Source organism: Anolis carolinensis, chromosome 6, assembly GCF_035594765.1.
Source record: "Anolis carolinensis isolate JA03-04 chromosome 6, rAnoCar3.1.pri, whole genome shotgun sequence".
In the NCBI taxonomy this organism is placed as follows: Eukaryota; Metazoa; Chordata; class Lepidosauria; order Squamata; family Dactyloidae; genus Anolis; species Anolis carolinensis.
This window is the reverse complement of record NC_085846.1, coordinates 48,587,651-48,614,631: the sequence shown is the minus strand read 5'-3', so window position 1 is coordinate 48,614,631 and position 26,981 is coordinate 48,587,651.

Sequence of the window (26,981 nt, the reverse complement as noted above, 5' to 3'; positions counted from 1 at the left end):
CTTTGATTGTTAGGTATTCTCAGTTTGGAGTGGGTGAACTACAATTCCCAGAAGCGTGGGTAAATCCTCCCCAAACCCTGCCAGTATTCAAAGTTGGCCATTTTGGGTCTGTGTACCAAGTGTGGTCCAGATCTGTTGTTGGCTGGTCATTGCCTGGCTGCAATGCTCTCTGGATGGGGGTGAACTGCTACAACTCCCAGATTCCTGGGGCAATTGTCCCAAAACATATGTCAGTATCCACAGCAGGCTATGTTGAGTCTGTGGTCCAGATCCATCGTTGGCTGGATTCAGTGGTCTTTGGATACAGGTGAACTACAACTCTCAAAATCAAGGCCCATTTCCACAAACCCCTGCAGTATGTTCAGTTGGTCATGAGGTTTCTCTGTGCGAAGTTTGGTCCTGGTCCATTGTCGGTGGGGGTCACTGTTTCTCTGGATGCAGGTGAACTATATCTCCCTTTCCCCCAAACTTGTCCCATATGTTCTATTGGTTATGTGGGCTCTGTGTGCCAAGTTTGGTTCTGATCCATCATCCGTGGGGTATGATTGCAGGTGAAATATAAATCCCAGTACCTACTACTCCCAAATGTCCTCGCCAATTCCCCTCTAAACCCACCAGTATTCAAATCCGGGCATATCAGGTATGCATGGCAAGTTAGGTCCAGACCCATCATTGTTTGGGTTCATAGCGTTCTGGATGTAGTTGAACTACAACTCCTCTAAATTCCCCAGTAGGAGTCACAGTGCTCTGACTTGATGCAGGGTGAATGACAACTTCCACCATGTGGAGTCAATCCCCCAAACTCCTACAGTAAGTTTAGTTGCTGCTTAGTTCTGCTGTGTGTGTTATGCAGACAGTTTTGAAAGGGAAGAGCAGTAGGCGGGGTCAAGCAAATTCCACACCAATGGAGAACCATGGGATGCCTGCCTGTGGTGGAGGAAAATGCAAAATCTAGGGTGAAATGGTCCCCAAATGAAAGCATTCCTTGGGTGGTGGGCCCTAGTCTTTGGGAAGGACATTGGCAGGGGTTGGGCTACATATTTATGGAGCTCGCTGTAACTGCAATGTCAGTGGAAGGGAGTGAACTGGTGGCTCCTCAGCACTGGAACTATAGCCTATTTGTGAAGGCCAGAGGCTGTCTGTGTGAGCGGACACCCGTGCCACATACACACATACAGGTTTTCACTTTTATTATTTTTATGGATATAGATATAGATAGATATAAATATATAGATATTAGGCATGTGCAATCAATGAAAAAAATGGTTCAATACTCGCTTTGAAAGTCGGGGGGCGCTTGCGCTTCGTTTCTAAAGTCATTTCCGAATTTTGAAGCAAAAAAATTCAAAACTTTCTGAAACTTCCAAATCTTCATATGTACCTTGTTAATGGCGGATGCTCATGCGCATGAAGGAAAACATTATCGGCAATAGGGAAAATTGAGGGGCCTCTGTCTCCCTCATTTTGAGCTATCCTAATGAAATTTGCTACAGTGGTAGAACACAAAACCCACTGTTAGCTCACCAAATCTAAGAATGTCTACTTATCCTCAGATTTTTGGCAAATTTTGAAAGTTTTTATAAAAAACATTTTTTAATAATAACAAAAATCTGTTCCTGGTTTGGGAGTGTTATTTCCTGTCTCATTGGGTTGTCTTTACTTTGAAAGTTGTTGTTCTACTTCAGAAACCTGTGGCTAAAACTTTGTTAAATTGGTGGACAGTGTTCCAGGAAATGATAATGTGCTATCATAGCACCATGTCCCTTGCGCAAAAACAAGGTTTTGGCAGTGTAAAGTTTTGCCATGTTTCTATGACATAACCAATTAGGAAATGACATTTATCACTCAGGAACAGAAATCATAGTACACCATCAAATCACTCCTGACAGATGGCCATCAGCTTCTGAATATGGAAATCTGTTTCTGGTTTGAAAGTGTTATTTCCTGTTTCATTGGGTTTTCTGGAGCTGAGAGTGTGTGACTTGCCCAAGATCACCCAGTGGGTTTCCATGGCTGAGTGGGGAATGAAGCCACAATCATAGTCCAACTCAAACCACTACACTACACCATGCTGTCCCAAAAAGGGGCCCGCTGTTTCTTCCTGTGAGGCTTAGCCCTCTTCTACTCACAAGTGGCTTTCTTCCTATGCTCCCATAAGGATGTGGGTGAACTACAATTCCCAAAAGTCTTGGGTCAACCCTCCCAAAATTCCCTCAGGATTTACAGCTGCCCATGTTGGCTCTGTGTGCCAAGTTTGGTCCAGATCTGTCACTTGCTGGGTTCAGTGTTCTCAAATAAGAGTTAACTATAACTCTATGATGCCAAGGTCAATCACCCGCAAAGCCTGCCAGTATTCACAGTTGGCCATGTTGGGCCTGTGCCAAGCTTGGCCCAGATTCATCACTTTTCTTCTTATCCCAGATTATATGGCAATGGGGACTCGTATAATCCAGTTGAAATCAGATAATCTGGAATCAGATCCTGGGATATAGGGCGGTGTAGATTCATCATGAGGCCCCTTCCATACTGCCCCTATATCCCAGGACTGGATTCCAATCCCTACACTGCCAGATAATCTGGGGTAAGAAGATAATCTGGGATCAGATCCTGGGAAATAGGGCAGTGTAGTTCCAGCCTGAGGCCCTTTCCACACCGCTCCTATATCCCAGGATCTGATCCCCGATTATCTGCTTTGAACTGGATTATATGAGTCTACACTGCCAGATAATCCAGGATAAAATAATCTAGGATCAGGTCCTGGGATATAGGGCAGTGTAGTTCCAGCCTGAGGCCCTTTCCACACTGTCCCTATATCCCAGGATCTTATTCCAAATTACATGGCAGTGGGGACATATATTAATCTCCTCCTCCTCCTCCTCCTCCTCCTCCTCCTCCTCCTCCTCCTCCTCCTCCTCCTCCTCCTCCTCCTCCTCCCAGAGGAGGAGGTTTGCAAAGCTTTGGAGAACTTTGTGCAAAAGAGGGAGAAAGAAAGGGAAGCCAATGGAAACTTCTTATCCTTTCCACCCTCCTCCTCCTCCTCCTCCTTCCTTCCTTCCTTCCTTCCCTCCTTCCTTCCCTCCTTCCTTCCTTGCCTCCTCCATCGGAAGCAGTGTGCTGCAAGATCCGGAGCAAGCCAATGCTGCTGAAGCCCGGGCAGAGAGGCTGCAAAGGGTGCTGGATATTGGAGAGGGCCCTCTGGGAGCAGATAGTTGGCCCGGATTAGTTGGAGCAGCAGCAAGCAGGGCACCCTTTCCCCCCTCTGTTCCTTCCACCCATTCCTTGCTCCTCGCTCAACGTTCCCTCCACGTTTTGCACACAGGGAGGCACACTCTTGGAAAATGTGCCCTTTCTCTTCTATGCACGGTTTTCCCTGCTTCCCTTTCCCCCTTTTGCCTTCTTTCCCTCCTTCTCCTCCAGGAGTGAAAACGCTCCAGGCTTGCTTTCTATGGGGCTCTTAAGCCCGATGCAGGAGATTGGTTGAAAAAGCTTTCTTATATATCTGAAGGTATTTTGAAAGGTATTCCGAGGATGGGCACCAATGCTTCGAATTGGAAGGTTAATTCCGAAAGGCCAAATCACCTCAGAACCCTGTTCAATTGTATTACAATTAATGATTTTATTACGATTAACAAGGTTTCCCATATTTTTGCTCATGCCAAATATATATAGATGAAACATTCTTTGGCCCCTTCTACACAGTTGTATAAAATCCAGATTATCTGCTTTTAACAGGCTTATATGGCAGTGTGGACTCAGATAATCCAGTTAAAAGCAGATAATGTGGATTATTTGCCTTGATATTCTGGATTATATGGCAGTTTAGAAGGGCTCATAGAGAAGCCTAAATAAAAACAGATGTAATTGTTAACAAGGCAAGAAAGCTCATCACCAAATTTCATGTTTTTTATATGCTTCCATAGGAAGATGGTGAACTTGCCTTTTTTTGACGTCTTTAAGCAGATGTTGGCTGGTCACCCCTAAAGAGTTCTTAAATTGTGTATTCTTTCATGGCAGGAGGTTGGACTGGGTGGCCCTTGTAATTCCTTCCTGTTTAAAATTCTATGATACTAGGAACCTATGTTTTGCTTTTGTTGTAAAGAGTAATATTTAATACTTATATTGCTTTTGAGAAGCATTTTCAAGATTTTTTGGGGAGTGGGATTAGAGATCATTGCATCCATTTATTTTTTAAAAATGAATAAATATCGTGGAGTACTGTTTTGTAAACACTCTATTTTGGGGGGTAAAAGTAACATTCCAGGCTATGCACTAGAGGATACACATCTATAAAGTGTGAACAACTGTGATAACATACCTCAGTTCTTGGTATACAACTCCATAGAGGGAAAACTGTTTTTCTCTCTAAATTAGGGTGAGAAACATGCAGCTCCCCTTGGACCCCAGTTTCCATTCATTTTTCCCATTGGCTATGCTGGCTAGGATTGCTGGGACTTGATTAATTAATTAATTAATTTACAGTATTTATATTCTGCCCTTCTCACCGCGAAGGGGACTCAGGGCGGATTACAATGAACACATATATGGCAAACATTCAATGCCAACAGACAAACAACATATATAGACAGACACAGAGGCATTTTTAAATGAATTTTTATTGCAAGCATTTATAATAATGTGGTTTACAATGACAAGACAAAGGTTCAACAAAAGAAAACAAACAAAACAAAAAAAACCAAAAAAACCCCAAAGTGAATACATTCCCCCAGAAAACCGCATTGGCCAATTTCACAAGAAAGGTAGAAGAAAGAAAAAAAAACAAACAAGAGAAAAATAGACAAAAATACAATAACTTACATAACCAAAACACACATCTGTTAAAATCGACTTCCATCTATTATATGGTGTTCCTTATATTGTTTCTTTGGTACTACTAATACCATTCTATCTCCTATCCTGGTTCTGCGTCTTTTCTTCATCCTTTATTCTGAGCCAGTATTGTTGCCCCTCATACTCATCTAAAAATTCTTTGTATTATTAAAGATCACAACACATTTATTAAATTATAACTTTACATTTTTCATTTCTTAAATAATTTTTTATCAGTTCCCAATCTGTCTGTTTTTTTGGTTTACCCTGAGTGTTTGATAATAGATATGTTAATTTATCCATGTTCATAATTTCCAGGATTTTATTAAACCAGCAATTTATATCCGGTCTGTTTTTCGTCGCAGACACTGAGGCATTTAACATTTTTTTTCCAGCTTCACGATTCCGGCCACAGGGGGAGCTGTTGCTTCACTGTCCACTGGTGGCTGTACTTCCTCATTCCTTTCCTCGTGTTTTTCTGGCAGTTTTATGATGTTGTAAATTAGTTAAATTAGCCTCCCGCATAAAGCGTTCCTAAATTTCCCTAATTGACAGATGCAACTGTCTTTCGGGGCTGCATAGGTCAACAGCTAGCCAGGCTATTTAATGGTCGGGGGCTTAACCCGACCTGGGCTTCGAACTCAAGACCTCTCGGTCAGTAGTGATTTATTGCAGCTGGTTACTAGCCAGCTGCTCCACAGCCCAGCCCAACATCTGGAAGACTGTGTGATTTATACCCTGCTCTACATGGAGAACAATTACAAAAACATAAAGTTGCATATCAGGCTACATGAAAGAACAGAACTAGGATGCACACATCAAATTCATATCCCATCCAAAGCAATGCAGTGTGGATAGACTGCATTTGGATGTTGGTGCCCATTTAGATGCAGAGTTGACTATACATCCTGTTCATTCCCTCAGTTTCCAGTTTGGGAACTGATACAGGGAGGCCTGCTTACTCATTTGGATCTCCTTAGCTGGATTGGAGTATCCATTCTGACTGACTTAAACAATCCCTTTTGCAATGTTTCAAGTAATGTGTTGTTATTTGATGTCTTATGTAAAGAAGTCAACAAAGCATAATCGTTTTTGAGGAGAACTGTATCACTTCATGTCTTAAGCACTAATTAAGCAACTCCACTTGACATCCGTGCGAAGACCCACATCAAGCAGTTAATGCAAGTTGTTACTGGAAGATTTGTTCTGACATATCCCTTCCAGCAGAGCTCGATGGGAGGAAGGCATCTCTTTAGAGACTGCCAGTAGGCAGCCAGTAAAAAGCAAAGGGGGCTTTTATTTAATGAGATTAAAGCTTTTTGCTGACATACCTCCTAATTGAATCATCCTTACAAACAAATGTCATCACCCAGAAAAGTAAAAAACATAGAAACAGAGCTTCCTCCTCTCCCCACCAATACTTCTCCATCACCAAATGCTTTCAGGCCATGTATATCAACCTCCTATAAACTCTGCTAGGAGACTAGCTTATGCACTCTTCTCTGCTAATTTTTAACACCACAACTTAAGCCAGTAAGTTTTTTATTCCAACAGTTAGCCTGAAAAAAATAAATCTAAACCCATATTTTCAGTACTGTAGTTCTTGAGAATAGAAACTGATAGGCAGGTATTCTGTGAACTTTGTGTGCGCACACCTGTGTGGCAAGGGAGAGGGATTATAAAAACAGGAACAAAAGCAGTCTGAAGACTGTTTGTTGTTTCCTTGCATACATAGGCAATTACTTTGCTTTCATAAATCCCCAAAAGCATGCTGCTGCATATTTATTTATTTACAGTATTTATATTCCGCCCTTCTCACCCCGAAGGGGACTCAGGGGGGATCACATTATACACACATAGGGCGAACATTCAATGCCCATAAACACATCAAACAGAGACCGAGACAGAGACAGACATAGAGGCAATTTAACCTTCTCCTGAGGGGATGTTCGATATATTCCATTTGTTCTCAGTTCCATTGATTTACCAATGCCTGCCTAAGCTTCACATACTAGTCACCTCAGTCATGGGTCAGTTGCTCTACTGCCTTCCTCCCATTGGATCCTCTATCTTTTTTTTCTTAGCATTTCCTAGGAAGCATCTATCCACCTTCTTTAATTTCTAATGCTTTCTACTTGGGACTGGAGGAATTCTGGGAAAGCAAGGATATTGTTGTAGACTGGTCAGATTCTGAGTGCTCAGGAGATGAGGAAGGGGATGCTGGGATAGATTCAGAGGGCCCAGAGGAGGATAGGTGTCATCGTTGTTTTGGAATATCCTGGCAGTTCCCATGAGATTGAAAAAAGTGATATCAGTTCTCATGAGAACCTTCCAGAAGTGCAGGCTGAGAGAATTGTGGGAGGCGAATGTTCATCTAGGTCAGTGGTTTTCAACCTGGGGATCCCCAAATGTTTTGGCCTTCAACTCCCAGAAATCCTAACAGTTGGTAAACTGGCTGGGATTTCTGGGAGTTGTAGACCACAGCATCTGGGGACCCACAGGTTGAGAACCACTGGTCTAGGTCAAGGCACTTGGAATTGCGAAGACGGAGCATGCAACAAAGACAGACTCGTTTTTCTTAGAGAATTAGAGATAAGGAAAAGAAAAGCAGGTGTGTGAGAAATGATGTTATGGGAGGGATTGAGGCCTTTTAAAGTGGTTCCTGCTGGTACAATCCTTTGTGAGATCAAAACTGTAATCAGTTTTTGGTCCTATGTTCTTGAAATTCATGTATTCAAGTTTCTAAGTTTTTCTTGTTTCTTTTTCATGTGTGGCATAGGTTGCCTGCCTTGGATTCATGCTATCTTGTTTATGGATATACTCATGGATTGACTCTGGAGACTGTATTTGAAAAGATTTTGGATTTTCGGCTATTTTGGAAATAACCTTTTGAATTTTGATTCTCTTTTCTAAATTTGCTTATTTTATATATATATACTCTTCTTTCAATAAACTTCTACTTACTGGATTACTTGGACAGAGTGTGGTTTGTGGTGAATAGGTGTTTCAGGGCTCTAGTGCAACATATATGGACCAGAAAAGAATGCTTTGTGTGCATGCCCAGAACCAGGCTGGATGAGGAGTAATGAAATGGTTCTATAATTTTTCGTATTTAATATTTTAACAATGACTCTTCCCAGACACAGCATATGAAATGACAGAATGAATACTACATGGTGCTTCGGGCCAGAAGTACATATTTGAAGGCAGACATGATTACTGTCTATGAATTCAATATACTGTATATACTCGAGTGTAAGCCTAGTTTTTCAGCCCTTTTTTTAAGACTGAAAAAGCCCCCCTCGGCTTATACTCGGGTGAGGGTCCTGGATGGCTTATATTTGGGTCAGCTTATACTTGAGAATATATGGTACATTTATTATTTTTCTCTATTATTATTGGTATTATTACATTTATTATTTTTCTCTATTATTGTTGCTACTATTACATTTATTTTACTCTATTTTTATTTTTATTATTTCACTCTGATCTTATTATTATTATTATTATTATTATTATATTATCTTATAATAATAATATAAGATAATATTATCTTATTATTATTATGATTGCATTTATTATTTTACTCTATTTATTATTACATGTATCATTTTCCTGTATTTATTATTATTATTATTATTATTACATGTATTATTTTACTCTATTATTATTAAAAGGATACATAAGCACATTTACATTGAAGAAGATGAGAATAATGATTTGATCAGAGTTGGACAGTCTTATCTTAAATTTGAGCTTTATGTAAATATTCAAAAACATTTAATCTACTGATGCCTCAATTAATGTAATTTTATTGGTATATATTTTTATTTCTGAAATTTACCACCCTCGGCTTTATACTGGAATCAATGTTTTCCCAGTTTTTTTGTGGTAAAATTAGGTGCCTCGGCTTATATTCGAGTTGGCTTATACTCGAGTATATACGTAAATACAATGGCTGGGGATGTTCAGAGCTGAAATATCGAATGGTATGGATGAGCTTCTGATTTCCCTTGTCTATTGATTCTTCTCAGTAAAACAACATTCTATATCCTCTATCCACATTTTTCTGGAAAATTTAGGTTTGGAACCTTTCATTGCTAGTCAAAATTTACCTGTGAGCTGATATATGAAGCATCATAATTACCCCGAATATTTGAGATTAGATTTGTATATGATGTTTTGCAGGATAAAGCAAAATTAAAATATTTAATAATTTTTAAAATCAGACCAAAAGTGTGGTTATCCTAAGAAAACTTTGACAAGGGCACCTCTCAGGTATCTAGTAAATAGGATCCATGAGAACGTATCTTTCATTCCTTCAACTAATGAGCATGTTTTTCAATCAACAGCTTCATATTTGGTATCTGTTTGAAATGCATGGAGAACTTGGCAGGCGACCCATTCGACCAAATGTCACGTGACTTTAATTGTCCAGTGGTTTTGGATGTTGCATCCTAGGATAGTCAGCATAAAGGTTGCTGAAATTATTAGCTTTGGAAAGCTGGCAAGACAAACCTGTTTCCAGCAGGGAGAAAGAACAGATTCTTCCCTAAAGCAGAGATTATTGTCAGCCATTCCAGAAGGCTAACTGTTAAAGCGTTCTGTCTCAGAGGTACACTAATGAAGACTGAAGATTTATATAGGCTTGACTAGTCCCCATGGTAACAGCCTTTCTATTGGGTTACCATAGGAATTGTAAAAGTCTCTTTAAACCTCCATTAATAGAGCATATACACTCTTCAGGCAGACTGTTAGAGAACATACTTCCAATTTTTACGTAAAGAAGGAAAATTGAGTTTGCTGGGGATGATAGACCGTAACAGTTTAACCAGCTAGATAATATTTGTTTATATCAGAAATTGAAACCATCTGATATGCAGCGAGATATTTTAAGAATGAATAGCATTAGGAATGAAATCATCTATAGTTCCAAACATTATGTAGAACCATACTTAGACATAGCCAGCTAGTACACTACCTGGAACATAGTTTAAAGATACTATCAGTTCCATTGATGTCTTCCAAAGCTTGGTTAAACAGATTTTTGTGTGTACAAAAGCTATCCAAAGTTTATTAAAATGAACCCAGCTAAATAAAAAGGAGGTCTGGCTAATTAGTCACTTTAGCTTAGCAAAACTTTCAATTGTGTTTTCTTAACTCATAAATTCCACCTCTTTGTACTTGTGACGGCAACGGTACGTGAAAATGTGCCAATTATCTTAGATAACACAACAAGATTGCCATTTTGCTAAGATCAGTGTTTGGAACATCCAAGCTATTTCATGCAGCAAGAGCAACTGATGCAGGAAGGTTCGCTGTGGTTTTAGCAGTGCTGGGGCAACTGTATCTATGGTAGCAACCAGTAAAACTACCAGTATTGAAACACCCTATTATGTTTACTGCAATTTTAAACAGGGCTTATGTTTTATTTACAGAGGAGTTGGGGGGGGGGGTGAATGGTTCAAAGGGGGGAATACAGATTAAACCAGGTTCATAAGCATAAACACCATATTAATTTACTACAGATTTCCTGGATTTTAATCTATATATATAAAAGAGTGATGGCATCAGGGCAGCGGACAAAACAACAAAACTACAGGCCCCTCAACCTCGAAATTTGACAACACAACCTATCATCCACGGCTCTAGGTTGATACAACAAAAAGAAAAGAAAAATAAAGTCCTAATTAGAGGGAGAGGAATAATTGTTTTTATCAAATTGCTGCCAGTTACAAGGCTAAGTTCTGCCCGCTTGGTCTCCTAGCAACCTACTCAGCCCAGGGGACAGGCACAAGAGTTCGGAGAGACCCCTAAGGGCCATCCAGCCCAACCCTTTCTACTATGCAGCAGGACACAATCCAAGCATTCACAACATGGACAACGTATAAATACTATACAATACTACACAGGGACATAGACCCCTCTACCCTCACCACTTTCACAGTACACAAACAACCAAATGCATACTAAACATAAAGACAACCATACAACAGACATTCAATACCACCACTACCTCAGCAATTTCTCACCAACACCACCAGACAACGCCACAGCAACGCGTGGCCGGGCACAGCTAGTACTTCAATATGTGAAGTGGATGGGCGCATTGTGACACATTTGGATGCCCATTCTGTTTTTTTGTTTGTTGTATAAACATTCATATGAGATATACTGCCGCTTTGAGTCTCCTAGCTCCTTGTGGAGAGAAAAAGCGGGATATAAATAAACATAGTATTAGTAATAATAGTAGTAGTAATATTATCAGAAAATGTTGCTTTATTTATCCATGCGTTGATTTGTTAACAAGAATTGCCTTATGAATGTGGACACACATCTTTAATTGTTATGTGATGTGCTAGATTCAAATTAATAAACGTTGCCACAGATTGGAACCCTTGGAGTTTGTTGTTGTGGCCCCAATAATCCAAAAATAGGTTTAGCACTGATATCTACTTCATGCCTTGGCAGCATAAATTAGGATGTATAAGTCTGAGATTTTCAATACATTGTGATCTACTGGAGTTGACAATGCATTCATATTTATTATGAAGGGATATACAAAGAGATGAATGAGTGCATTGCAAACTGGAAAAGTGCTACTGTACAACCATGAAATGCCGTACTAATGAAAACATGTAATGGTGGATTCTAGTGATAATGAGCCAAACCTTGAAATTGCATTCTTCTGGTTGAAAAAAAAAGACGTATGCACTAGAGACTTCATCACATCGGCAAATGTACCCATCTGATACTTTCAGCACAGTTCAGGAATGAAGCCCTCCGGATTCCATCAAACAACATAGAGCTACTTCTGATGGGGCTTCATCCCTTAACAGTGATGAAAATACCATAAGACAGAGCAACAAGATGAGTGTGTATGTGTGTGTTGGGAAAGAAGCTAGTGGCGTTTCCCAATGGGATGGGGAAGGTGGTGCTGTGGGCTCTGCGGGGCATGGGGCAATGTTTTCCTCTCTTTCTGGCCAGACTTGCCACGCTGCCTGGCAAATTCCCCTGCTGTCATCCACATTGGATGACTGAATGTGATGAGATCCTAGGACAGACAAAGCCTGGGTAGGGAAAAATTGTGAGGGGGCTGTCCACACAGCCCTCTCACGTTTTCTGGGCTGAATCAGCCTGGAATACTCAAGGGGGCTCTAACCCCTTCCCAAAACCCCTTAAAATGGGGAGGGGGAAGTAAAATAACATCCATCTGCCATTCCCCCTTCTCTGGAGCTCTCCTGGCATGTAGAAAATTGCTCCTGCCACCCCCTTTTCCTAGTGCGTCATTTCTACACACCATGAAAGCTCCAGAGAAGGGGAATGGCAGCCAGGTGTTATTTACCCCCCCCCCCCCCCCCCCAGTTTTTAATGGGTTTTGGGGAGGGAGTATGCGTTTCTCCCTGTACTCCCAGAAGGTTCCGGGAGGGCATGTGAACTTACTTACTTACTTAGGCGATCCCTTGTAGTTCGAGGACGATAGTCTTCCATCCTTGGTATCTTGGGGGTGGGTTCTTAGGTGGCTGAAGAGACCTATTCTTGACCCGCATATTCTCCCGTAGTGAGGACATCAGTTTCCAGGTGGAAGGTGGTCCCGGTCGGGGTTAGCTTGACGCTCCTTCCTCTTGGCACGTTTCTCCCTTAAGCCCTCCGTTTGTGCCTCTTCGAACTCCGCAGCACTGCTGGTCACAGCTGACCTCCAATTGGAGCGCTCAAGGACCAGGGCTTCCCAGTTCTCAGTGTCTATGCCACAGTTTTTAAGGTTGGCTTTGAGCCCATCTTTAAATCTCTTTTCCTGCCCACCAACATTCCGTTTCCCATTCTTGAGTTCGGAGTAGAGGAGCTGCTTTGGGAGACGGTGATCTCAGGGCATGTGAACACCACCTGAAAAGCACATGTTTTCTGGGATGTGTATGGACTTTGACCTGGGAACAATCACATTTTACAAACCCAATTGCTTCCAGATTAAAGGACTGTGTGGAATCACCCTCAGTTAAAGCTCTGGCAGTGGACCAAATGGAGAAAATTTGTTCATTGCAATTATATCCTTTCTCTAATATAATATTAGAGAAAGATCTAATATATCTTTCTCTAATATAATATTGCAATTATATCCTATCTTTTCTCTAATAAAAAACCACATTGAATCTATGGGATTCAATGTGGTTTTTTATACTAATAAAAAAGCTAAAATGTTACTTTACAAAAGTTAAAAAAGAATTAAATAACATTATTTAAAAACATGGTTTAAAAACCTAAAACATATTCATTACATACTTACATACTTATAAGTGCCATTTGTGCCACTCTGAGATTCTTGTGATTTGCACATTGGTAGCACATGGTAGAGAAGCATGACCATTATCTTTGATGATGATCCCTATTGCAAGAAGCTGCTGTATCCATTGCTAGTTTGCCTCCTCCCCACGAGGAAGCCACCCCCAGCTACTGATGGACAAAACCATCAATAGCCCCTGAATGTGCCATGATCCTGGGACTTACCTGGTGCAAAGAAGTTTAGGCCCTTCCATGGTGATGCAGGAGGTGGGATTGTTTTCCTTTCATGCTCTTCCCTCACTGAAAAAGAAGGATTAAAAATAATTTACCTATACTGTACTTCATATAATGTATTTTAAAGATTAAAAAATTAAAATGGGGATGTGGCACAGCAGGAAAGCAAAGTTACGCGACCTACCTGGAAGTGCAGCTGTGAGACCTCGCTCTACTAAGTCATCTCAGTTGCGTGCTGCTAGACGGTGACTATACCAGTAAGTTAACACTACACACAAGAAAATGCTTCATGTGGAAAAGTCCTTGGGGGAATGATAGGATACATATATGGTACATACATTCAAATAATTGTTTTTAACATGTATTATGGTTGCTGTGCTGATATGGGTTGAAATCCAATATATTGATTATGCATCTATAGCGGGGGATGGCTGTGTTTTTATTTTATTTTTATATAGTGACATGTACACTGCTAGTGCTATATAAATGATAGCTTTGGATAGCATAGGGAAGAGTTAACACACCCTTGTGGTGTTTTGCTGTCTGCGCCCCTGTTCAGAAGGTTTCAATGCACTTTCTGTACCTGTGATAATTGGATTTTGAAAAAAATGGCTTGTCGTGGAAAGAAGGAATTGGTGATAAAGCTTCAATGGAGACATCTTTTCTGCATGGTAACTCTCTTAGGGGTGAATTGCCCTTCTGAAGGGTAGATTTTTCTCACTTCCTCTTGTCTCGACTACTGTCTATGAGTCTTTTGTAAATCAGATATTTGCAACTTGGGAACTGCCTGTACATCACTATTTCAAAACATGGCAGGTCCTAATCATAGGATTCTGACAACCACCTACACGTTTTGGCAATGGTGTGAATTTTTAGCTTGTTTGGTGAACACTTTTGAGTACAACCTATCTGTTGGAACTGTTTTCTGTAAATATGCCAACTGACTGGTGACAGTCTACACTTCCTTTTCTAACATTTCAAGAAGCTTTTCAGTAGAATAGAAGCAAGGACCCATCACTTCTGTTATTTTTCACCTTGTTACTGAAAAGCTTTCCTTAGCCACCTGTGGGTGTTGAAGGCTAAAACATCTGGGGATCCACAGGTTGAGAACTACTGCAGTAGAATATTATTTATTTATTTATTTGTTTACAGTATTTATATTCTGCCCTTCTCACCCTGAAGGGGACTCAGGGTGGATCACATTGCACACATATAAGGCAAACATTCAATGCCATAACATAGAACAGAGACAGAGACAGACACACGGGCTGGCCTCGAACTCATGACCTCTTGGTCAAAGTGATTTGTTGCAGCTGGCTGCTAGCCAGCCTGTGCCTCAGCCCGGCCATAAACTGTGTGACATGACAATCTCACAGTTTCCCTGCTCTATCTTCATGTGGATCATTCCTTGTAGGGATGAAAAAAAACATACTACAAGAATATCATATTTTCTAGACTGTCAGGGAACATTTGAAGAAGTTGTAGAATTGTTGCTCTTGACAGCAGTGGTGCACTGCTATAATGTCTGTTTGCTCTTCAAAATATGCCGAATCAGGTGTCCCATCACTACCTATAGAGGTCTTTTATTGAGCATAATTCACTGATTAGGTTCCAGTTACTATTTTGAATAAATCCAATGAACCGAATGCCATATCTTTCAGTGTCCAGCTTGTCAGTGCCACATAATTTCTTCGGTTAGTGTAGCTGTTGGTTTTTAAGACCAGTTTTAGGGGGTTGGCTTGGGAGATGAATTGTAGCTACATCACCTTAGCTATGTCTCCAATGCATTGTCTTAGACATCTATATATATAAAAGAGTGATGGCATCAGGGCAGTGGACAAAACAACAAAACTACAGGCCCCCCAACCTCGAAATTTGACAACACAACCCATCATCCACGCCTCTAGGTTGATACAACAAAAAGAAAAGAAAAATAAAGTCCTAATTAGAGGGAGAGCAATAATTGTTTTTATCCAATTGCTGCCAGTTTAGAGGGCTAATCTCTGCCCACTTCGTTGCCTAGCAACCAAGGGGCAGCCAGGTTTCAGTTAGGGGACAGGCCGATTTAGGCCTCACTTAGGCTTCTTCCACAGATTATCTAATTTGCACTGGATTATATGGCAGTGTAGACTCAAGGCCCTTCCACACAGCTATATAACCCATTTATAATCTTATATTATCTGCTTTGCACTGGATTATCTTGACTCCACACTTCCATATAATCCACTTCAGTGTGCATTTTATACAACTGTGAAGAAGGGGCCTCATATAATCCAGTTCTAAGCAGATAATATAAGATGATCAATATACAGTAAACTCTCACTTATCCAACATAAACAGGCCAGCAGGATAAGTAAATATATTGGATAATAAGAAGGGATTCAGGAAAAGCTGATTAAACATCAAATTAGGTAATCGTTATACAAATTAAGCATCAAACCATCATATTATACAACAAATTTGACAGAAAAGGTAGTTCCATGCGCAGTAATGCTATGTAGTAATTACAGTAGAGTCTCACTTATCCAACACTCGCTTATCCAACGTTCTGGATTATCCAACGCATTTTTGTAGTCAATGTTTTCAATATATCATGATATATTGCTAAATTCATAAATACAGTAATTACTACATAGCATTACTGCGTATTGAACTACTTTTTCTGCCAAATTTATTGTCTAACATGATGTTTTGGTGTTTCATTTGTAAAATCATAACCTAATTTGATATTTAATAGGCTTTTCCTTAATGCCTCCTTATTATCCAACATATTCGGTTATCCAACATTTTGCCAGCCCACTTATGTTGGATAAGTGAGACTCTACTGTACTGTATTTACAAATTTACCAGTAAAATATCACAATGAAATTGAAACACTGACTACAAAAACATTGATTATGAAAAGGCAGACTGTGTTGGATAATCCAGAACATTGTATAATCGAATGTTGGATAAGTGAGATTCTACTTTGATATGAAATAATTTCTAGGATAGAATAATGCAGAACAATATAATCTCTAAAACCAGGACAGTAATAAAGAAATAAAGAAATAAAGAAAGTAAATAAAGCAAGGAAATTGGAAATTCCACAAAGGAAACAATCAGGGCCAGCTAACACCTCACAAGAAAGGATTCTTCCAGAAAGGAAGCTGAGAAGGCAGTGAAGCACTATGTATTACCAAAGTCATTATTATTACTATCATTACTATCCTTACTATTATTATTATTATTATTATTATTATTATTATTATTATTATTATTATTGTGTTGCGGTCAACCGTGAAAATGAATACAATCTGGCTCCAAGTATTCAAAAACACTAAAATCAGAATATATAAAAATTAATGTGGTATAATAAAACAGAACAATACAATCTCTAAAATCAGAACACTAAATAAAGAACAACACTCTGAAAATAGGGGAATTCCACACAGAAAACAATCAGGGCCAGCTAACACCTCCCAACAAAGGATTCCCATCATCAAAGTCTGGCCAATCCTCTGTTTTCTCAGGGCCACAGACAGTAGAAGCATATAAAATATCGCAAACAACACTACTCTGAAAACAAGGTAATTCCAGACAGGAAACAATCAGGGCCAGCTAACACCTCCCAACAAAAAAATCACTCAGGGAGGAAACAGCTAGGCTTTAAATCTGCAAGGCCATTACATCCTAATCATTTTTCCTAATTGCAGCATTCATACTTGCCTCCAACAGACAAAAAAAAAACCAATCAGAAATATTGTATATTCACAACCTTTAGGAAATAATGTCCCCTGATGGCACAGCATGTTAAAGCGCTGAGCTGCTGAACTTCTGGACCGAAAGGCCGCAGGTTTGAATTGGGGGAACTGACAGAGCCCCCACTGTTAGCCCCAGCTTCTGCCAACCCAGAAGTTCAAAAACATGTAAATGTGAGTGCATCAATAGGTACTGCTCCGGTGGGAAGGTAACGCTGCTCCATGCAGTCATCCCACATGACCTTGGAGGAGTCTACAGACAACGACGGCTCTTCGGCTTAGAAATGGAGATGAGCACCAACCCCCAGAATCAGACATGACTGGACTTAACGTCAGGGGAAAACGTTTACCCTTGACCTTAACTACCACCAATTCCTCAATACTTTATTTCCCATACCACCAGAATTCGCCACAGCAACGCGTGGCCGGGCACAGCTAGTCTATATATATAATAAAAGTGAATGTTTGTATGCGAGTATGTATCAGCGTTTTGATTGGCCTGGCGGAATATGTATCAGCGTTTTGATTGGCCTGGCGGAATATGTATCAGCGTTTTGATTGGCCTGGCGGAATATGTATCAGCGTTTTGATTGGCCGGACGGAATATTGGCCAGCTTTCTGATTGGCCTCCACTTTCACAGGCCACTGGGACCGCTGAGGCAAAAACTACTACCAACTGGCTTCGTTCGGCCTACTTATCTCCTCAGAACGAAGCTAGCTTTGGTACTGTTAACAGCTTTTGGCCCACTCACACATTCACAGCATTCTGAATCCAACTAATGATGGAAAATAATTATGTTTTAATGCTTCCTTTGTTTATGAAAACTTCTACCCCCTCACCTCACCCCCCCCCCCCCTTCAGCGCTTCTACTGACAGGCCAAGGCCTTTGCAGGCTGCTAGGCCCTGCTAGGCCGCAAAGCAGGGGGCCATCTTCCCCCCTCAGTACTGTTCCAAAGAAGACGGGTTTTCCCTGGCTCATTGGGACACAGTACTATTCACAGCCGACTAAAGAGAAAATAATGACTATCTATTTATTCTTTCCTTTTAAGGATTGTTTACCCCCCCCCCCCCCCAGTTTTTACTGAGGCAAAACACTACCACAGAGCAGGCTTGGGCCTACTAACTCTAACAGGCCTGACACATACAGTTCCCATGACCTACTATACACCCGGGCACTGTTTGGAGTGGGATGGACCATGGATGATGGACTTGCATATGGGAGTTGTAGTTCACCTGCCCCCACTGAACCCTGCTATGTCTTATTTATACTACTATTGCTTGATATTACTTTTATGTTTTATTTATATGGTGGATGTTAGCACGTGGCTTAATGACCTTGCAAGCCAAATATCAGAATTAAATAAATAAAAAAATAAATGTCTCAATGGTATGTATGGTTGGAATGACCTTCTGTCGGGAGGGCTTGAATGGTCTCTTCCTTTGTGGCAGATGGGGCTGGACTGGATGACCTTCAGAGACCCCTTTCAAATCTAGGACTCTATCTATCTCCCAATCATATTTGTGACTGGATGGCCATCTGTGAAGAGGGCTTGGATGGTGTCTTCCTCTATGGCAGAAGGGGGTTCAACTAGATGGGCACCCCTTCTAACTCTAGGATTGTATGGAAGCCTTTAAACCAGGCACGGGCCAACTTGGGCCCTCCAGGTGTTTTGGACCCCAACTCCCACAATTCCAGACAGCCTACCCCATGATGCGCTTTATGTCCTGGTGCCGTTTGCAGGATGATGGACCATGGGTGATGGTGTGATCGAGGTGACCACCCTCCCCCCCAGGACTTTGTAAAAGATAGTTCAAAAATCAAGACTTTATGTTCTATATTCCATATATTTATAGTAGAAGGTGATTGAGACTTTTTACTGGAGTTTACTGTGGATTATCCCTGCACTCTGAGGCAAGAGATAACAACTTCATGAATTGTAAAATCATGCTGCTAAAACTCCACTTTTATGAATTTCCATGCTGGGTTCTCCAGATGTTATGAACTTCGTTCTTATCAAATATTTTCAATTGTTTATATCATTCATGATTCCCCTTTATGCAATGTAACTCACTTTTATGGATTCTCCCTTATTTCCATGAAATCTATCTATCTGCCTATATGTATTTGTACTCTTTGGGATCCCCGGAAAATATGTATTTTTCCCAGCATGGTTTATATTCCAACTTTATTTTATTTTTCATTTTATTTCATATAATTGTCAAGTCATGAAATCAAATAGGAAATATTTTGAACTCAACCTGAACCCCAGAACCTATCCCATTTCCTATGACCCAGGCTTCCCTTCCCAAAAACAAAAGGATAATCTGCCACCGCTAAACCCAATCAAATTCAGATTGCATGGACAATATAGGGCTTGAGTCGCCGAATTCGGAGTGTTGACCTAAAGGTGATTCGCCCCAAGGCAAACATTGTCATATCTCACTAAACCCAATCAAATTCAGATTGCATGGACAATATAGGGCTTGAGTCGCCGAATTCGGAGTGTTGACCTAAAGGTGATTCGCCCCAAAGCAAACATTGTCATATCTCACTCAAAGGAAAAACCAGGACACCTCAGGAAGGCGCCCTGCAGAGCCTGTCAATATGGCTCATCACCACCCATCTTTACTTCCACCTCTGACACCCCAAGGCATATCTAAAAATCTGTATATGTGACAGAAACCCGGACATCCTTGATTGCTGCCATTAATCCCTTTAGAAATCGGTCTAGCAGGACTTAATCCGACAGTTCCTGCCCTGTCACCTCATTGTTTCAATAACTCCCGCCTTCTCTTTCATGAGTGGCCCGGGTAGAGACAAAAGGCAGTTTCCTATTGGGCCAACGGAGCAAGGCGGGAAACAAAAGCCCGCCTCGTTCAACCTTCTAGCCTATCAACGATCAGATGGGCAGAGGAGCAGGGCGGGAAATTCAAGGGGCTGTCAGACTGAAATATTGTATAAATATGGCTTTATTTTGATTGTATGACACCCTAGTAGACTGAATGATCGCTACTAGAGTCCTCTTCAGCTGAATTGCTCAATAAAGACTCCTTGGCGGATTTTCCTTCAACTTTGGCGGACCTTCTTCATTTCGGCTTCAGGTTGTATTGCGGCTCATAATTCTCCTTTTGGCTCCGCCAAGGTCCGTTCTCTCAGGACCGGATCGGGTCTCTCCTCAAGGGCCCCGATCCCCTAAAACGCGGTCGACAACAATGGGATATGTAGTACTTTCAATCGCTACGATTCCCACAGACCACTGCGATGCCCACCAGTGACGGAACTGGACCAAACTTGGCACACAGATGGGACATGCAGTACCTTCACTCGCTTCTTGAGACCACAGCAACTGCTACATATGACAGAACTGAACCAAATCTGGTATGTATATCCCAAATGACACACTTTATATGTTGCAGCAGTTTGGGGGAGGATGGACCAAGGACGATGGGATTTGCAGTACCTTCATCCAATTCACCTCCCACAGGCCACTGTCATTCCCATGAATGACAAAACTGTACCAAACTTGATACAAAGGTGCAGTGTGGCCCCCTTTACGTCCTGATCTGGTTTGATGCAGAATGGACCTTGGATGATGGGATTTGCAGTACCCTTATCCAATTCACCTCCCACGGACCACTGTGATACCCATGAAAGACGAAACTGTACCTTACTTGGCATACAGGTGCAATGTCACACAATTTATGTCCTGGTGTGGTTTGCAGGAGAATGCACCAAGGATGATGGGATTTCCAGTACCTTCATCCAATTCAACTCCCACAGACCACTGTGATGCCCATGAATGATGAAACTGTACCAAACTTGACATATAGGTGCAATGTGGCCCACTTTACATCCTCCTATCATTTGAGGGAGCAACAGACCATGGATGATGGGATTGACAGTACCTTCACTCACTTCCCCAGACCACTGCGACCCCCACCTGTCTGATCAAGACCAAACTTGACACATCGAGTCCCCATGACATGCTTTACATCCTGAAGCTGTTTGGAGGGGGATCGACCATGGACTTGCATATGGGAGTTGTAGTTCACCCGTACCAACTAAAGCCAACTGACACTGGATCGAGACTAAACTTGGAACAAAGGCAAACAATTCAGTTCTCAAATAACCCGGGCACCGCCAGGTCCCCAAGCTAGTTATGTTATAATTATGAAGGGTGACCAGGCCTTTGGTAAATGTATGGGTTTTTATTTTCTATAAAGACAAAGGATTAGATCCAGACAATGTTAAATTACACAACCCCTAGCCACGTTAGTGCATCTGAACCCTCCACTTTGTCCCTAATGGAAGGAATGGATCAGCCTAACAACGTAAGAATCTAGTTCAGCTCTACTATAAGCCAAGTAAATAAATCCAGGACAGGGTGGGGGTTGCAGCAAGTGCCTTTCATTCTCTGGGAGCCGTGGGGTAATAACATTTCATCTCAGAAGACCTCATAGAGGCTCAGTAACAGACAGTGTTTGTCTCCTCTCTGCAACCAACATGGCAACAGCAACCCAACAGTCCTAAATATAACCATACTCATTTTAAGTTTTTAGATTACTTACAGGAAAAGGAACACTTCAAGAAAGACTAGCACATTTGAACGTATGGAATTCTGTGTTTATAAATATCAAAGGAGTCACATGCTTTGCTACACCAGGTAAAATAAAACCAAACCACACCCAATAATAATAATGATAATAATAATGATAATAATAATAATAATAATAATAATAATAATAATAATTTTATTTTTGTATCCCACTCCATCTTCCCAAGGGGACTCGGTGCGGCCATCATGGAGACCAAGCCCAACAACCTTGTAGAGTTCTAATGTTTTCTCATGTTCCCAAATGTGTGGAAAATATCTCATAATATCCATGCTTGTAACTGGGGGAGGGGGGCATGTCAGATTTGGGATTTCACTGTCCCCTGGCATCTGCCTTGGCCATTGCTGAATAATCGATTTCTGTTCCTGCCTTGTGCTTGTTCATTGGATTGGATTGGAGCCAGAGCTGGCCCTAGGTATTTTTCAAGTGTAGGTGAACAGAATTTTGGCGCCCCCCCCCCCCAAACCAATCACTGAAAAATAAAAGCATTGGATAAGCAAAAATGTTGGATAATAAGGAGGGATTAAGGAAAAGCCTATTAAACATCAAATTACATTAAGATTTTACAAATTAAGCACCAAAACATCATGTTTTACAAGTAATCAACAGAAAAAGCAGTCTTGACTGCGCCCCCGTATGTTTTGCGCCCGAAGCGACCGCTTAATTCGCCTCACTGTTGGACCGGCCCTGATTGGAGCTCTAGTACTCTAGGGATCCCAACATTTCTTTTCCAGTAATCTGAATCCACTGATCTATGTTTGAGTCTCTGGAGCAGCAGAAGCAAAAAACTTGCTCCAGCTTCTTTGTTTCATTTCTTCAAGTATTTAAATATGGCAGTATTATCACCATGGGAGCCCCTGGTGGTGCAGTGGGTTAAACCACTGAGCTGCTGAATTTGCTGACTGTTAGTCCCAGCTTCTGCCAACCTAGCCATTCGAAAACATGCAAATGTGAGTAGATCAATAGGTACTGCTCCGGCAGGAAGGTAATGGTGCTCTATGCAGTCATGCTGGCCACATGACCTTGGAGGTGTCAACGGACAACGCCGGCTCTTCTGCTTAAAAATTGAGATGAGAGCACCAGGGGAAAGCATCAGGGGAAAACCTTTACTTTGACTATATTATCACCTGTCCATCTTCTCCGAACATATTCCAGTTCCCTAATCTATTCCTTTTACCATCTTGATCATCCTCATCTAGACACATTCCAGCTGGTCAAAATTTTTCTTGCACTATGCTACACCAAACACCATGATTAGACTAAACGGGATCATCTATATATATAAAAGAGTGATGGCATCACGGCAATTCACAAAACAACAAAACTACAGGCCCCCCCAACCTCAAAATTTGACAACACAACCCATCATCCACGCCTCTAGGTTGATACAACAAAAAGAAAAGAAAAATAAAGTCCTAATTAGAGAGAGAGAGGAATAATTGCTTTTATCCAATTGCTGCCAGTTAGAAGGCTAAGCTCCTCCAACTTGGGTCTCCTAGCAACCCAATAAAAAATAATAAATAACACTAAAAATTAATACAATAAAATACTACAATAACAGAAAATAACTAAAAATAATACAAGAAAAATAATAACATATAATAAATAAAAATATAACTTACAATAAAATTAATTAAAAATACAAATAACGTCAAATAAAAATTACACAACAATTCTTAACCAATACCACCACCACTTTGCCACAGCAACGCGTGGCCGGGCACAGCTAGTATCTTATAAATTGAAATAGATTTTGAAGATTTCCTTTGCTAACTGAAATCTTTCATGGTAAAGATGAAGATAAAAGGCTTCAGGATTAAGCTGGATGATTTCCTGAGGTTGCTGGCTGTTTTTTATGGATTGAGAAAAAAAGCCATTCTCTTCCCACGTGGTCGTCTTGTAGTCAGAGTTGTATATAGATGAGTTAAAGCTGATGGAGCATGAACAAAGTAGAGGTGCTGGAGTACTTGCTTTGAGTCAGATCAAGTTTAGTATGGGGAATATCGGTGCTTTTCTGCTATGTTACCTGACAGGTTCTATGAAAAAATGGGAGAGTCCTTAAGACACCATGTGCTATGGTGGTTGTGTAAGTTTTGACTGTCATACCATTCATATTGCAATTCTCTTATGCGCCAGGCCGAGTTGTGATGTTGGTCAATTTGATTACCTATTGTTTGAAAATATTTGTTTCAAGACAAAACTGAGTATATCAATGTTCCTGTAGCCCCTTAAAAACATGACAGTAAAACAGAATATACTGTCAGAGTAATTGCAGTGCAGCAGTAGTTGGATGGAATCAGTGGAACGCAGAACGAAGTGACACCCAGAGACGTTAGTAAAACTATATACAAAGTTTTACTATAAGCAGTAATAAACAACACAAACGGACTTGCAGACAATAGACGAACACAGAACTTGACTCTCACTCTAGGCAGACAGAACTCGACTCAACTCAGAACTGAACTGATGCAATCAGCAATACACACACTTGTGTCTGGACACTCCCCAGTTCCAGCCACACATCAAGGACATCACAGCTTCTTAGTAATTAACTCTTTCCAGACTATAGTACACTCTGGATGATGCAATCAGTATGCAATACAGGCAAGACACAAATTTCATTTAAACACTATCAATACACAAATTCCACATTAACATATACATCAGTGTTTCAATATCTGCACTACCACATAGGTTAAATCTACATGCAATGGAAACTCCTCATTTAATTTGGGGGATGGATTTGGCCACATATAGCCCCTCATTCTACTTTTGTGGTCCCTGAAATTTCCTGGCAGTCCTCAAGACTTTTAAAATTAATTTGGATGAGAATTATGAGGTAACATTCCACCCAGAACCAAGTGCAAAAGCAGCGATTTGCTGCTTTCTGTATATATTTCAGATTTCAATATTAATGTCAAAAATATGTAGTATTATTTTGCATTAGAACAGAAAAGACAAATATCACTTATGTAAAATAAACATTAAATATTAAATAATATTTAATTTGAACCTGGGACCAAAAGTGGGAGTGGGAATGAGCGGCCGGGAGTGGAATGAGCGTCCGCTGTTAGCCCCAGCTTCTGCCAACCTAGCAGTTCGAAAACATGCAAATGTGAGTAGATCAATAGGTACCGCTCCGGCGGGAAGGTAACGGCGCTCCATGCAGTCATGCCAGCCACATGACCTTGGAAGTGTCTACGGACAACGCCGGCTCTTCGGCTTAGAAATGGAGATGAGCACCAACCCCCAGAGTCGATCACGACTGGACTTAAAGGTAAAGGACTTAAACCTTTACCTTTAACCTTTTTATTAAATAACCAAAAGATAAAATAAAGTGTAAACACTAAACTAATCTGGGAATTTGCCTTTACTCTTTCCAAACACTACTCAAAAACTTTTTTCAGCACCTTTTAAAAGCCAAAAATACAACTGGAAATGATGTCATGTCACTTCCAGTTTGCTGGGATATGCTGATGTAGTCTGTGGGGGGAATGCAAGGCTGAACCTTGCCCCATGCTGTAGTTACAAACCAAGTGATAAACCTTGCTTGTCTAAAAGCTACAGAACAATTTTGAGGTGGGTTCTGTAAATAGCTCAGACCTCTATGAAGTTGGGGAATGTCAAATGATGAGATAGAGGTTACCAGACACAGCTTTGTTTGTGTTAATTGATTCTCTCTCTGTGTGTCTTGGATTCTTTGTTTAATTCATGATTTAACTTGTCACTTCCCCAATAGCTTGAAAAAAAAATCAAAACTCTGGCCAGATTAATAAATGATAACTTTCTTCCAATAGGATTAAAAATCAATCAAGGTTACATAAACAAATACAGTAAAAGAGCCATTTGATCTTAGTAGCAATTACTTGATTTCATATTCTGCTTGCTATGACGCATAATCCTGATAGTACATTTAGAAATGCACCTTAGGATGCCTGCTTATAATTTCTCACATTTATTTGGGTGATGTCTTTATCTTAGTGGTGCTCCATGTAGAATGTAAGTAAGTGCCATCTTTAGTACCTGAATACATAATTTCCCCCTTGATTATAATAAAAATGGAGGACTGTACATTGAATGATCTCCAGTTTTTCATCACATATAAATCCTTCACCTTATAAGAAATAACACATTGTATAAGCCTCCGGTGGCCTAGAGGATAAAAGCCTTGTGACTTGAAGGTTGGGTTGCTGACCTGAAAACTGCCAGGTTCGAATCCCACCCGGGGAGAGCGTGGATGAGCTCCCTCTATCAGCTCCAGCTCCATGTGGGGACATGAGAGAAGCCCCCAACAAGGATGGTAAAACATCAAAACATCCTGGTGTCCCCTGGGCAATGTCCTTGCAGACGGCCAATTCTCTCACTCCAAAAGCAACTCCGGTTGCTCCTGACATGAAAAAAAGCAAAAAAAAAAGAAAAAAAAAGAAAAGAAAAAAAGCTATTTCTAACTTCTGAAACAACTAGTTTCTATTGATCCTGCTATTTTGAACTCTAAATCGTTTTATTGCACATATATAAAAAAGAATACAATCTAACATTTAAAAAAATATCCTCAAGAAAACATTTAGCTGAAAAAAACAGAGAAAAAAGATTGAGAAGATTACTGAACTATGGTCTACTTCGAACAGAATGTCTAAGCTTTGCAAATACAGTAGAATCTCACTTATCCAACATAAACGGGCTGGCAGAACGTTGGACAAGTGAATATGTTGGATAATAAGGAGAGATTAAGAAAAAGCCTATTAAACATCAAATTAGGTTATGATTTTACAAATTAAGCACCAAAACATCATGTTTAACAACAGATTTCATAGAAAAAGTAGTTCAATACGCAGTAATACTATGTAGTAATTATTGTATTTACAAATTTAGCACCAAAATATCACGATATATTGAAAACATTGACTACAAAAATGCGTTGGATAATCCCGAATGTTGGATAAGCGAGTGCTGGATAAGTGAGACTCTACTGTAATAATAAAAAAACAAAAAAACCTGTTTAACAAGAAAACTTGAACACATGGACACCACCCTTTTCCCTTTTGTGTTGTCTGGCAATAGCGCTTTCTAAACACAGATTGGTTTATCTGCTTAGTGCACCATCTCATAGTCCACACCTGAGTTCCGAGTTCCCTTTGGGGTGAGAAGGGTGGGATGTACCTATTCCAGCTTACATATAAAATCAACTTAAGAACAAATCTACAGAACCTATCTTGTTCATAACCAGGGAGCTGCATGTATTTTAGCAGTATTTTTTTTAATTGAAAGCTGCCTTGAGTCCCAATTTT